Source organism: Panulirus ornatus, chromosome 13 (assembly GCF_036320965.1).
Source record: "Panulirus ornatus isolate Po-2019 chromosome 13, ASM3632096v1, whole genome shotgun sequence".
Taxonomy (NCBI): Eukaryota; Metazoa; Arthropoda; class Malacostraca; order Decapoda; family Palinuridae; genus Panulirus; species Panulirus ornatus.
In genome coordinates this window covers 42,686,196-42,700,421 of record NC_092236.1, presented here as the reverse complement: position 1 = coordinate 42,700,421, position 14,226 = coordinate 42,686,196, and the positions used below count along the sequence as shown (strand labels likewise).

Genomic DNA, 14,226 nt, shown 5'->3' with positions numbered 1-14,226 from the left:
AGTGTTTACTTGCTCCAATATCATTTAATATGTACAAGGCATAATCAAGAAAGAGCGTGACAGTGGCTACAATAATTTTCATAGTTTACATATTCCATGGAAAATGAAAATTTACTCAAGCTCTCTTTCTGCTAAACATGCGAGGGGGTGTAGCTCAGTGGTAGAGCGTTCGCTTTGCATGCGAAAGGCCCCGGGTTCGATCCCCGGCACCTCCAAGGGACTGGGGTTACAGTTCAGTTGGTAGAGCGCTCACTGAGCATGCGAGAGGCACGGGGATCGATGTCTCGTAGCTCCTCAATCTCATTTTTTCTTTTGTCTGTAATACCATGTACCAGGAAGATCTGTATCAGACCATTTTCACCAGCTGGGTATCATTTCACTCGCCGCTTCAACCAGCCGCAGCAATAGAGGTTTGTAAGTATAACATTGAAGTCATCGAAGATATAGACAGGTTCAGATGTCTTTAGGGTCTTGTTGTAGACTGGTAACATAATTCCTCTCTGCCACTGAGTTGTATACTTATTGTTTCAATACTTTAATTTCTACTAAGTTAAGTAATTCAATTGAGAGAGTATATGAGAACTGAAAGTCGTTAAAAAGTTTGTGTTGCATTCCTTTTCTGACGGGCATACCAGCTCCTGTATGTACATAGCTAGTAAGATGGATGTGGCAGATAGTCGCGGGGAATCTAAGAGTTTGGCGGTGTCAAAGACCATGGCCGATATTCGATATGACGCCTGTTTGTTAGAAGATATATTTGTTTCTATGTTCAAGGTGCCCATTTGTCCGTGGTCAGCACCACACATCTGCACACTATAATTCTCTTCCATTTCTCAACTGTTCCTTGGCCCTTATCCTGTCCATATCCTTCACCGTATTAGAGAAGAGACGTACAGCTCTGTAGGGGAGAAAGGGACTTCAACAGTAGGGATTCGGAGGCACGCTTGTCGAGCAGTGGTGGCATTGCACCCGTGATTGGGAGGCTCTAGTGCTCTCTGAAATGCTCACGTCCGTGAGCATTTGGGTCTTAAGGGATCATATCTCGTCTGGCTCCATAGCTTCCTTGTTAGCGTCACCAGCTCTCACACAAATGTTAGCGGTTCAGATTCTGCTCTCAGGAGGGTAATGCATGTTGTGGAAGTGCGCAATCATCGTACAATATCTGTGGTCATATATCTCCGCGTCTGACAGTAATTTCGGTTATCGTCAGCCTGACGGGAAATGACCCATTGAGACCCAGTTCCTTATGGACATGAGACGAGGGTATTATATTACTAATAGCTGAGTTGCTATTTCTCTTTTATGGACTCTTTCTGGTGACCAGAAAGAAGGGGATGGAATACTAAGTCTTTGTATAATATTTGAATAAGCGAAAGTTAAGAAAAATTTTAAAGCCTTCAGAGAGAGCAGAAGTGAGAGCAAAGGGGCGATAGGAGGAATAGTTACAGTGGTTTCCTTTGTTACGAATGGGCTGCACCAAAGAATGTTTCCAAGAAAGAAAAGTTTGGGTTCTCAAGGCAGAAGGGAGATAGTCGAGCAAATATGAGAGCTGGATCAAAGGGACATTGCTTGAGAATGTGTAAGGCATCAAAGTAAGGGCGATCAAAACTGATTGCGAAGAGAAAGAATTATTAGAAGAGGGAATGTAGGACTCCGTACTAGCCAAGATAACCTCCATTGCATGTTCAGAACAACATGAGACAATATGCATTCCATGGAAAATGAAAAAGTACTTTTGCTGCATTATCGGTGAATGTGCAAGTGTAGTTCAGTGGTAGAGAGGGGTTTGATCCTACACATCTCCAGGGCCATGGGGATGTAGCTCAGATGGTAGAGCGCTCGCTTAGCATGCGAGAGGTACGGGGATCGATGCCCCGCATCTCCACAAACTGTACCTTTTTGCAGCAATACAATGTACCAAGGAAATGTGTACCAGACCATCTTGACCTTTAGGTTAAGTCACCCGTCACCTCGACCAGCTACAATGACCTTGGCTTGTATGTCTTATATGTAAGTCTCCGATGATAGAGACAGGCTCAGATGTTTTTAAAGTGTACTAATATTCTGTTAACATGAATATTCCTAGGCAATGGGCATATTTGTTGTCAGCAAGGTAAGTAATTTTCTGAGATGGTATTCAAATAGTAAGCCATTAGAAATTTTGTGCTGCATGTCTTTTATGAGGGTTATGCCAACTTTTATATTTATATGGCTACTAAGAATGTGATGGTAAGTAGTACATAGCTAGAGACTTTGATGGCTTGGTGGCTCCAGATATCATGGCTGCTTCTCGGAGTGACGTTAGATTTTTCGAGCATATATTTGTTTATATAGTAGAGGCGCCTCTTTTTCCAGTGTTGCCAACAAGATACATCTTTCTGCAACTTTCTTCATTTCTCAACTGTATCTTAACCCTTAACCTGTTCATTTCCCGCTCATTATAAAAAAGGAAATGCGCAAGGATTCAGAGGAGAGAGGAAGGGAACTCAGCAGTCTGAAGCACCCGTGTCGAGCAGCGGTGGTATTGTACCCTAAACAATGAAATTTCAACGGGTCATATCCCGTCAGGCTTCATAGCCACTTGTTAACGTTCTCAACTCCCACAAAAATGATGCCGGTTTGAATCCTGGTGTCAGGAAGGAGAATGTATGCACTATGGAAGTGCGCAGTCGTTGCAATATATATGTGGTCGTATACCACAGTAAGTTTGGTTACTGTGGGTAACAGTAGAAATAAAACATTGAGAGTCCATTACTCAAGGACATGAGACGAAGGGTGTTCGATTACTTGTTAATGAATAGTCTTTTCTCTTCTATGGCCTCCAAAATGATCTCGTACTAAGAATTTCGTATTGGTGATAAGAAAGAAGTGAACGGGATTCTAAGTATTTGAAAAGGTGTGAGATAAGGAAAGTTTCAAAGACTTTGGATATAGCACAAGTGAGAGCTATAGGTGACATAGTTTGGTAGATGTAGGTGGATGAATAGAAGCAGAAGCAGCCAAAGCTGGGTTAAAGGAAAAAAAAGAATGGCAAAGTGTGTGCTTTTATCGGTTAGTTAGAAAATTAGCTATATATTGATCAGGTAAGGAGAGGGGAGAGAGAGAAAGCGCAGGAAAGCTGAATTATGGAATTTATTGTAGATGTTTTCGGTAAGGGATCAAAAAGACATGCCAATAAAAGACAAATCATTACATTTCATTTTCATGAAGATGTGCTTAACATGAAGACATTTACAGTGATTCCAAAAAGATATGAAAGAGGAGAAGATTTCAATGGATTGGAAGAGTTTCATGGCTCTGTCCTTTAAGTGTGAGGCATTAAAGGAAGCGTGATCAGACCATGACTGTAGAGAGAAAGATGTATTAGAAAATGGGATGGTGGACTCCATGTCAGCCAAAATAACCTCCAGTATGCGTTCAGCACAACATGAGGCTCACTGGCAAGCGAAGTGATACCAATCCCAGGGGAAGTAAGAAAAGAAAGCAAAGGGATAGCTGTTGAACTCTTCTAAAGGGCTTTGACGTTGGAGGGTGGTCGTTCCCACTTAGAGGAGATAAAGTTAAAATTGTGGTCAGAGAGCCCTAAGGTGGCACAGGCACTGTAATCATAGTCATATAATTCCAAAACACAAAACACAAACTAAACATGAATTTCCGACCGCGCGCGGTCGGAAACTCATGTTTGGTATTCCAGATCGTCAAGGAGAAACTAGAGAGGAGCTTATCTTCGCCGGGATCCTCACAGGCAGTGCATAATCAATCACTTCACTGTGCAGTACACTGAACTCCGCTGCACTGAGGGCCGTGCCCTCTGAGAAGAGATAAAGTTAAGATTGTCGTAAAAGGGCCCTTGCATAGCACAAATAGTGTAATCATAGTTAGAGGGATCTGAGCTACAAAAGAGTCTGTGTTGAGAGAGAGTAGTCGTAGCAGTCGGGAACTCGTGCTGGGCGTTGAACTAATTGTTCCAGACCGTCAAGGAGGAATAAGAAAAGACCTTGGCTACGCCGGGATCATCACAGGTAGAGCATAACTAATCATTGTGATGGTGATTGAAATCCACTGCATAGAAAATTTCAGCGTTTGGATGTGAAGAGAGCAAAGTTTAGTGACAGCAAGTCATATGGTTGAGGAGTTTTCCTTAGTTGGAGGCGTTAGTTAGATATGTACGAAACATGGCAAGAAAGTTATAGAGAAGAAAGATATTCTGAGCCAGATGGCGTCAAAGATAGGAGACTTAAGATCCATGAGGCAACCAATGGGAGATTTTGTATCAAACTAGGCGTAAACACTACTCTTGGAGCGGAATAGACGGCAGAAATTTAAGTCAAAGATCTAATAACGTTGAGAGGGTGAAGCCTTGAACAGTTGAGTTTCATAGTCATGAAGATCCCGAGAGGAGTGTTCTATAGAGGGAAGATTATACTAGAGACGCCGAGTGTTGTAGAGATGAATGAAGCCAAGAGTTGGAGGTGCCTTTGGAATTTTAAAATAGGTCTTAGTCGTTTGATATCTATCAAGGGGAATTGGGAACCGTCCAGCCCTCTTAGGCCAGTGGGGCCTTTCTGATTCAACACCGGAGACCCTGAAAAATATTGCATTATTTCAAAGTAGAAAAATAGACGGAAAACCAGAGTTCATGGTGAAGTGTGTGTGTGTGTGTGTGTGTGTGTGTGTGTGTGTGTGTGTTTTATGTGACTCTCCATTTTAGGAGAAAGTTCTGCAGGGTGCACCTATAAAGTGCCATGTAGAAATTGTGATAAGTTTTATGTTGGGCAGACTGGTAAGGATCATTCTGTTAGGCTTAAGCAACATATATATAGTATAAGAACAGCACAAGAACAAAATGCCTTGTTTAATCATGTTAAAGATTATGATCAATGTATTGACAAGAGCAATACCATCTCAGGTATTAACTGTAACTCCTAACAATTAGAAATATCATTGATATTTGTGTTATCAAATGCACAAAGAATTGTAACATTAATATTGGTGTAGGTCTATACAAATTGGATAGCTTTATTGTTTGCGATACTTGTATGTATAAACATATATATATATATATATATATATATATATATATATATATATATATATATATATATATATATATATATATATATATATATATATATATATATATATATATATATATATATATATATATATATATATATATATATATATATATATATATATATATATATATATATATATATATATATATATATATATTTATGGGTGATTTGAATGCAAAGGTGAGTAATGTGGCAGTTGAGGGAATAATTGGTGTACATGGGTTGTTCAATGTTGTAAATGGAAATGGTGAAGAGCTTGTAGATTCATGCGCTGAAAAAGGACTGGTGATTGGGAATACCTGGTTTAAAAAGAGAGATATACATAAGTATACGTATGTTAGTAGGAGAGATGGCCAGAGAGCGTTATTGGATTACGTGTTAATTGATAGACGCGCGAAAGAAAGACTTTTGGATGTTAATGTGCTGAAAGGTGCAACTGGAGGGATGTCTGATCATTATCTTCTGGAGGCGAAGGTGAAAATTTGTGGAGGTTTTCAGAAAAGAAGAGAGATTGTTGGGTGAAGAGGGTGGTGAGAGTAAGTGAGCTTGGGAAGGAGACTTGTGTGAGGAAGTACCAGGAGAGACTGAGTAGAGAATGGCAAAAGGTGAGAACAAAGGATGCAAGGGGAGTGGGGAAGGAATAGGACGTGTTTAAGGAAACAGTGATGGCTTGCGCAAAAGATGATTGTGGCATAAGAAGCGTGGGAGGCGGGCAGATTGGAAAGGGTAGTGAGTGGTGGGATGAAGAGGTAAGATTAATAGTGAAAGAGAAGGGCGAGGCTGTTGGACGATTTTTGCAGGGAAATAATGCAAATGACTGGGAGATGTATAATATATATATATATATATATATATATATATATATATATATTTTTTTTTTTTATCGCTGTCTCCCGCGTTTGCGAGGTAGCGCAAGGAAACAGACGAAAGAGATGGCCCAACCCACCCCCATACACATGTATATACATACGTCCACACACGCAAATGTACATACCTACACAGCTTTCCATGGTTTACCCCAGACGCTTCACACGCCCTGATTCAATCCACTGACAGCATGTCAACCCCGGTATACCACATCGCTCCAATTCACTCTATTCCTTGCCCTCCTTTCACCCTCCTGCATGTTCAGGCCCCGATCACACAAAATCTTTTTCATTCCATCTTTCCACCTCCAATTTGGTCTCCCTCTTCTCCTCGTTCCCTCCACCTCCGACACATATATCCTCTTGGTCAATCTTTCCTCACTCATTCTCTCCATGTGCCCAAACCATTTCAAAACACCCTCTTCTGCTCTCTCAACCACGCTCTTTTTATTTCCACACATCTCTCTTACCCTTACGTTACTTACTCGATCAAACCACCTCACACCACACATTGTCCTCAAACATCTCATTTCCAGCACATCCATCCTCCTGCGCACAACTCTATCCATAGCCCACGCCTCGCAACCATACAGCTTTGTTGGAACCACTATTTCTTCAAACATACCCATTTTTGCTTTCCGAGATAATGTTCTCGACTTCAACACATTCTTCAAGGCCCCCAGAATTTTCGCCCCCTCCCCCACCCTATGATCCACTTCCGCTTCCATGGTTCCATCCGCTGCCAGATCCACTCCCAGATATCTAAAACACTTCACTTCCTCCAGTTTTTCTCCATTCAAACTCACCTCCCAATTGACTTGACCCTCAACCCTACTGTAGCTAATAACCTTGCTCTTATTCACATCTACTCTTAACTTTCTTCTTTCACACACTTTACCAAACTCAGTCACCAGCTTCTGCAGTTTCTCACATGAATCAGCCACCAGCGCTGTATCATCAGCGAACAACAACTGACTCACTTCCCAAGCTCTCTCATCCCCAACAGACTTCATACTTACCCCTCTTCCCAAAACTCTTGCATTCACCTCCCTAACAACCCCATCCATAAACAAATTAAACAACCATGGAGACATCACACACCCCTGCCGCAAACCTACATTCACTGAGAACCAATCACTTTCCTCTCTTCTTACACGTACACATGCCTTACATCCTCGATAAAAACTTTTCACTGCTTCTAACAACTTGCCTCCCACACCATATATTCTTAATACCTTCCACAGAGCATCTCTATCAACTCTATCATATGCCTTCTCCAGATCCATAAATGCTACATACAAATCCATTTGCTTTTCTAAGTATTTCTCATATACATTCTTCAAAGCAAACATATATATATATATATATATATATATATATATATATATATATTATCCCGGGGGATAGGGGAGAAAAAATAATTCCCACGTATTCTCTGAGTGTCGTAGAAGGCGACTAAAGGAGAAGGGAGCGGGTGGCTCGAAATCCTCCCCTCTCGTTTTTTTTTTTTCTTTTCCAAAAGAAGGAACAGAGTGGGGCCAGGTGAGGATATTCCACAAACGCCCAGTCCTCTGTTCTTAACGCTACCTCGCTAACACGGGAAATGGCGAATAGTTTAGAAGCAGTGAAAAGTTTTTATCGAGGATGTAAGGCATGTGTACATGTAGGAAGAGAGGAAAGTGATTGGTTCTCAGTGAATGTAGGTTTGCGGCAGGGGTGTGTGATGTCTCCATGTTTGTTTAATTTGTTTATACATGGGGTTGTTAGGTAGGTAAATGCAAGAGTTTGGAAAGAGGGGCAAGTATGAAGTCTGTTGGGGATGAGAGAGCTTGGGAAGTGAGTCAGTTGTTGTTCGCTGATGATGCAGCGCTGATGGCTGATTCATGTGAGAAACTGCAGAAGCTGGTGACTGAGTTTGATAAAGTGTGTGAAAGAAGAAGGTTAAGAGTAAATGTGAATAACAGCAAGGTTATTAGGTACAGTAGGGTTGAGGGTCAAGTCAATTGGGAGGTAAGTTTGAATGGAGAAAAACTGGAGGAAGTAAAGTGTTTTAGATGTCTGGGAGTGGATCTGGCAGCGGATGGAACCATGGAAGCGGAATTGGATCATAGGGTGGGGGAGGTGGCGAAAATCCTGGGAGTCTTGAAGAATGTGTGGAAGCCGAGAACATTATCTCGGAAAGCAGAAATGGGTATGTTTGAAGGAATAGTGTTTCCAGCAATGTTGTATGGTTGCGAGGCTTGGGCTATGGACAGAGTTGTGCGCAGGAGGATGGATGTGCTGGAAATGAGATGTTTGAGGACAATGTGTGGTGTGAGGTGGTTTGATCGAGTAAGTAACGTAAGGGTAAGAGAGATGTGTGGAAATAAAAAGAGCGTGGTTGAGAGAGCAGAAGAGGGTGTTTTGAAATGGTTTGGGCACATGGAGAGAATGAGTGAGGAAAGATTGACCAAGAGGATATATGTGTCGGAGGTGGAGGGAACGAGGAGAAGTGGGAGACCAAATTGGAGGTGGAAAGATGGAGTGAAAAAGATTTTGTGTGATCGGGGCCTGAACATGCAGGAGGGTGAAAGGAGGGCAAGGAATAGAGTGAATTGAATCGTTGTGGTATACCGGGGTTGACGTGCTGTCAGTGGATTGAATCAGGGCATGTGAAGCGTCTGGGGTAAACCATGGAAAGCTGTGTAGGTATGTATATTTGCGTATGTGGACGTATGTGTATACATGCGTATGGGGGTGGGTTGGGCCATTTCTTTCGCCTGTTTCCTTGTGCTACCTCGCAAACGCGGGAGACAGCGACAAAAATATATATATATATATATATATATATATATATATATATATATATATATATATATATATATATCTTTCTTTTTTTCACACTATTCGCCATTTCCCGCATTAGCGAGGCAGCGTTGAGAACAGAGGACTGGGCCTTTGAGGGAATATCCTCACTTGGCCCTCATCTGGCCCCATATATATATATATATATATATATATATATATATATATATATATATATATATATATATATATATATATATATATATATATATATGTATATATATATATATATATATATATATATATATATATATATATATATATATATATATATATATATATATATATATATATATATATATATATATATATATATATATATATATATATATATATATATATATATATATATTTTTTTTTTTTTTTTTTTTTTTATACTTTATCGCTGTCTCCCGCGTCTGCGAGGTAGCGCAAGGAAACAGACGAAAGAAATGGCCCAACCCCCCCCCCCCCCCCACACACACATGCACATACACACGTCCACACACGCAAATATACATACCTACACAGCTTTCCATGGTTTACTCCAGACGCTTCACATGCCTTGATTCAATCCACTGACAGCACGTCAACCCCTGTATACCACATCGCTCCAATTCACTCTATTCCTTGCCCTCCTTTCACCCTCCTGCATGTTCAGGCCCCGATCACAGAAAATCTTTTTCACTCCATCTTTCCACCTCCAATTTGGTCTCCCTCTTCTCCTCGTTCCCTCCACCTCCGACACATATATCCTCTTGGTCAAGCTTTCCTCACTCATTCTCTCCATGTGCCCAAACCATTTCAAAACACCCTCTTCTGCTCTCTCAACCACGCTCTTTTTATTTCCACACATCTCTCTTACCCTTACGTTACTTACTCGATCAAACCACCTCACACCACACATTGTCCTCAAACATCTCATTTCCAGCACATCCATCCTCCTGCGTACAACTCTATCCATAGACCACGCCTCGCAACCATACAACATTGTTGGAACCACTATTCCTTCAAACATACCCATTTTTGCTTTCCGAGATAATGTTCTCGACTTCCACACATTTTTCAAGGCTCCCAAAATTTTCGCCCCCTCCCCCACCCTATGGTCCATTTCCGCTTCCATGGTTCCATCCGCTGACAGATCCACTCCCAGATATCTAAAACACTTCACTTCCTCCAGTTTTTCTCCATTCAAACTCACCTCCCAATTGACTTGACCCTCAACCCTACTGTACCTAATAACCTTGCTCTTATTCACATTTACTCTTAACTTTCTTCTTCCACACACTTTACCAAACTCAGTCACCAGCTTCTGCAGTTTCTCACATGAATCAGCCACCAGCGCTGTATCATCAGCGAACAACAACTGACTCACTTCCCAAGCTCTCTCATCCCCAACAGACTTCATACTTGCCCCTCTTTCCAGGACTCTTGCATTTACCTCCCTAACAACCCCATCCATAAACAAATTAAACAACCATGGAGACATCACACACCCCTGCCGCAAACCTACATTCACTGAGAACCAATCACTTTCCTCTCTTCCTACACGTACACATGCCTTACATCCTCGATAAAAACTTTTCACTGCTCCTAACAACTTGCCTCCCACACCATATATTCTTAATACCTTCCACAGAGCATCTCTATCAACTCTATCATATGCCTTCTCCAGATCCATAAATGCTACATACAAATCCATTTGCTTTTCTAAGTATTTCTCACATACATTCTTCAAAGCAAACACCTGATCCACACATCCTCTACCACTTCTGAAACCGCACTGCTCTTCCCCAATCTGATGCTCTGTACATGCCTTCACCCTCTCAATCTCATGGTGAGGTGCCTGAGGATTGGCGGAATGCGTGCATAGTGCCATTGTACAAAGGCAAAGGGGATAAGAGTGAGTGCTCAAATTACAGAGGTATAAGTTTGTTGAGTATTCCTGGAAATTATATATATATATATATATATATATATATATATATATATATATATGTATATATATATATATATATATATATATATATATATATATATATATATATATATATATATATATATATATATATATATATATATATATCTTTTCTTTCAAACTATTCGCCATTTCCCGCATTAGCGAGGTAGCGTTAAGAACAGAGGACTGGGCCTTTGAGGGAATACCCTCACCTGGCCCAATTCTCTGTTCCTTCTTTTGGAAAATTAAAAAAAACACCGAGAGGGGAGGATTTCCAGCCCCCCGCTATATCTATATATATATATATATATATATATATATATATATATATATATATATATATATATATATATATATATGTATATATATATATATATATATATATATATATATATATATATATATATATATATATATATACATATATATATATATATATATATATATATATATATATATATATATATATATATATATATATATATATATATATATATATATATATATAAATATATATATATATATACATATATATATATATATATATATATATATATATATATATATATATATATATATATATATATATATATATATATATATATATATATATATATACATATATATATATATGTATATATATATATATATATATATATATATATATATATATATATATATATATATATATATATATATATATATATATACTGCAGGGAAAAAATGCAATTGAGTGGGAGACGTATAAAAGAAAGAGACAGGAGGTCAAGAGAAAGGTGCAAGAGGTGAAAAAGAGGGCAAATGAGAGTTGGGGTGAGAGAGTATCATTAAATTTTAGTGAGAATAAAAAGGACTGATGATTGGGAATACCTGGTTTAAAAAGCGAGATATACATAAGTATACTTATGTAAGTAGGAGAGATGGCCAGAGAGCGTTATTGGATTACGTGTTAATTGACAGGCGTGCGAAAGAGAGACTTTTGGATGTTAATGTGCTGAGAGGTGCAACTGGAGGGATGTCTGATCTTTATCTTGTGGAGGCTAAGGTGAAGATTTGTATGGGTTTTCAGAAAAGAAGAGTGAATGTTGGGGTGAAGAGGGTGGTGAGAGTAAGTGAGCTTGGGAAGGAGACCTTTGAGAGGAAGTACCAGGAGAAACTGAGTACAGAATGGAAAAAGGTGAGAACAATGGAAGTAAGGGGAGTGGGGGAGGAATGGGATGTATTTAGGGAATCAGTGAGGGATTGCGCAAAAGATGCTTGTGGCATGAGAAGAGTGGGAGGTGGGTTGATTAGAAAGGGTAGTGAGTGGTGGGATGAAGAAGTAAGAGTATTAGTGAAAGAGAAGAGAGAGGCATTTGGACGATTTTTGCAGGGAAAAAATGCAATTGAGTGGGAGATGTATAAAAGAAAGAGACAGGAGGTCAAGAGAAAGGTGCAAGAGGTGAAAAAGAGGGCAAATGAGAGTTGGGGTGAGAGAGTATCATTAAATTTTAAGGAGAATAAAAAGATGTTCTAGAAGGAGGTAAATAAAGTACTTAAGACAAGGGAGCAAATGGGAACTTCAGTGAAGGGCGCAAATGGGGAGGTGATAACAAGTAGTGGTGATGTGTGAAGGAGATGGGGTGAGTATTTTGAAGGTTTGTTGAATGTGTTTGATGATAGAGTGGCAGATATAGGGTGTTTTGGTCTAGGTGGTGTGCGAAGTGAGAGGGTTAGGGAAAACGATTTGGTAAAGAGAGAAGAGGTAGTGAAAGCTTTGCGGAAGATGAAAGCCGGCAAGGCAGCAGGTTTGGATGGTATTGCAGTGGAATTTATTAAAAAAGGGGGTGACTGTATTGTTGACTGGTTGGTAAGGTTATTTAATGTATGTATGAGTCATGGTGAGGTGCCTGAGGATTGGCGGAATGCGTGCATAGTGCCATTGTACAAAGGCAAAGGGGATAAGAGTGAGTGCTCAAATTACAGAGGTATAAGTTTGTTGAGTATTCCTGGTAAATTATATGGGAGGGTATTGATTGAGAGGGTGAAGGCATGTACAGAGCATCAGATTGGGGAAGAGCAGTGTGGTTTCAGAAGTGGTAGATGTGTGGATCAGGTGTTTGCTTTGAAGAATGTATGTGAGAAATACTTAGAAAAGCAAATGGATTTGTATGTGGCATTTATGGATCTGGAGAAGGCATATGATAGAGTTGATAGAGATGCTCTGTGGAAGGTATTAAGAATATATGGTGTGGGAGGAAAGTTGTTAGAAGCAGTGAAAAGTTTTTATCGAGGATGTAAGGCATGTGTACGTGTAGGAAGAGAGGAAAGTGATTGGTTCTCAGTGAATGTAGGTTTGCGGCAGGGGTGTGTGATGTCTCCATGGTTGTTTAATTTGTTTATGGATGCGATTGTTAGGGAGGTAAATGCAAGAGTTTTGGAAAGAGGGGCAAGTATGAAGTCTGTTGGGGATGAGAGAGCTTGGAAAGTGAGTCAGTTGTTGTTCGCTGATGATACAGCGCTGGTGGCTGATTCATGTGAGAAACTGCAGAAGCTGGTGACTGAGTTTGGTAAAGTGTGTGGAAGAAGAAAGTTAAGAGTAAATGTGAATAAGGGCAAGGTTACTAGGTCAGTAGGGTTGAGGGTCAAGTCAATTGGGAGGTGAGTTTGAATGGAGAAAAACTGGAGGAAGTGAAGTGTTTTAGATATCTGGGAGTGGATCTGGCAGCGGATGGAACCATGGAAGCGGAAGTGGATCATAGGGTGGGGGAGGGGGCGAAAATTCTGGGGGCCTTGAAGAATGTGTGGAAGTCAATCAAACCACCTCACACCACACATTGTCTTCAAACATCTCATTTCCAGCGCATCCACCCTCCTGCGCACAACTCTATCCACAGCCCACGCCTCGCAACCATACAACATTGTTGGAACCACTATTCCTTCAAACATACCCATTTTTGCTTTCCGAGATAATGTTCTCGACTTCCAAACATTCCTCAAGGCTCCCAGAATTTTCGCCCCCTCCCCTACCCCATGATTCACTTCCGCTTCCATGGTTCCATAAGCTAACAGGTCCACTCCCAGACATCTAAAACACTTCACTTCCTCCAATTTTTTTCCATTCAAACTTACCTCCCAAATGACTTGACCCTCAACCCTACTGTACCTAATAACCTTGCTCTTATTCACACTTACTCCTAACTTTCTTCTTTCACACACTTTACCAAACTCTGTCACCAGCTTCTGCAGTTTCTCACATGAATCAGCCACAAGCGCTGTATCATCAGCGAACAACAACTGACTCACTTCCCAAGCTCTCTCATCCACAACAGACTTCATACTTGCCCCTCTTTCCAAAACTCTTGCATTCACCTCCCTAACAACCCCATCCATAAACAAATTAAACAACCATGGAGACATCACACACCCCTGCCGCAAACCTACATTCACTGAGAACCAATCACTTTCCTCTCTTCCTACACGTATACATGCCTTACATCCTCGATAAAAACTTTTCACT

At 40.3% G+C, this 14,226-nt stretch overlaps 2 non-coding genes across 2 annotated transcripts; both read left to right on the top strand.

Annotated features, from left to right (window-relative positions):
- The first annotated feature begins 143 nt into the window (after positions 1-143).
- Positions 144-215, top strand: TRNAA-UGC (transfer RNA alanine (anticodon UGC)). Its single transcript has one exon. It is a non-coding gene; the product is annotated as a tRNA-Ala (tRNA).
- A 1,597-nt stretch (positions 216-1,812) lies between these two features.
- TRNAA-AGC (transfer RNA alanine (anticodon AGC)) lies at positions 1,813-1,885 on the top strand. Its single transcript has one exon. It is a non-coding gene; the product is annotated as a tRNA-Ala (tRNA).
- Positions 1,886-14,226: the final 12,341 nt, after the last annotated feature.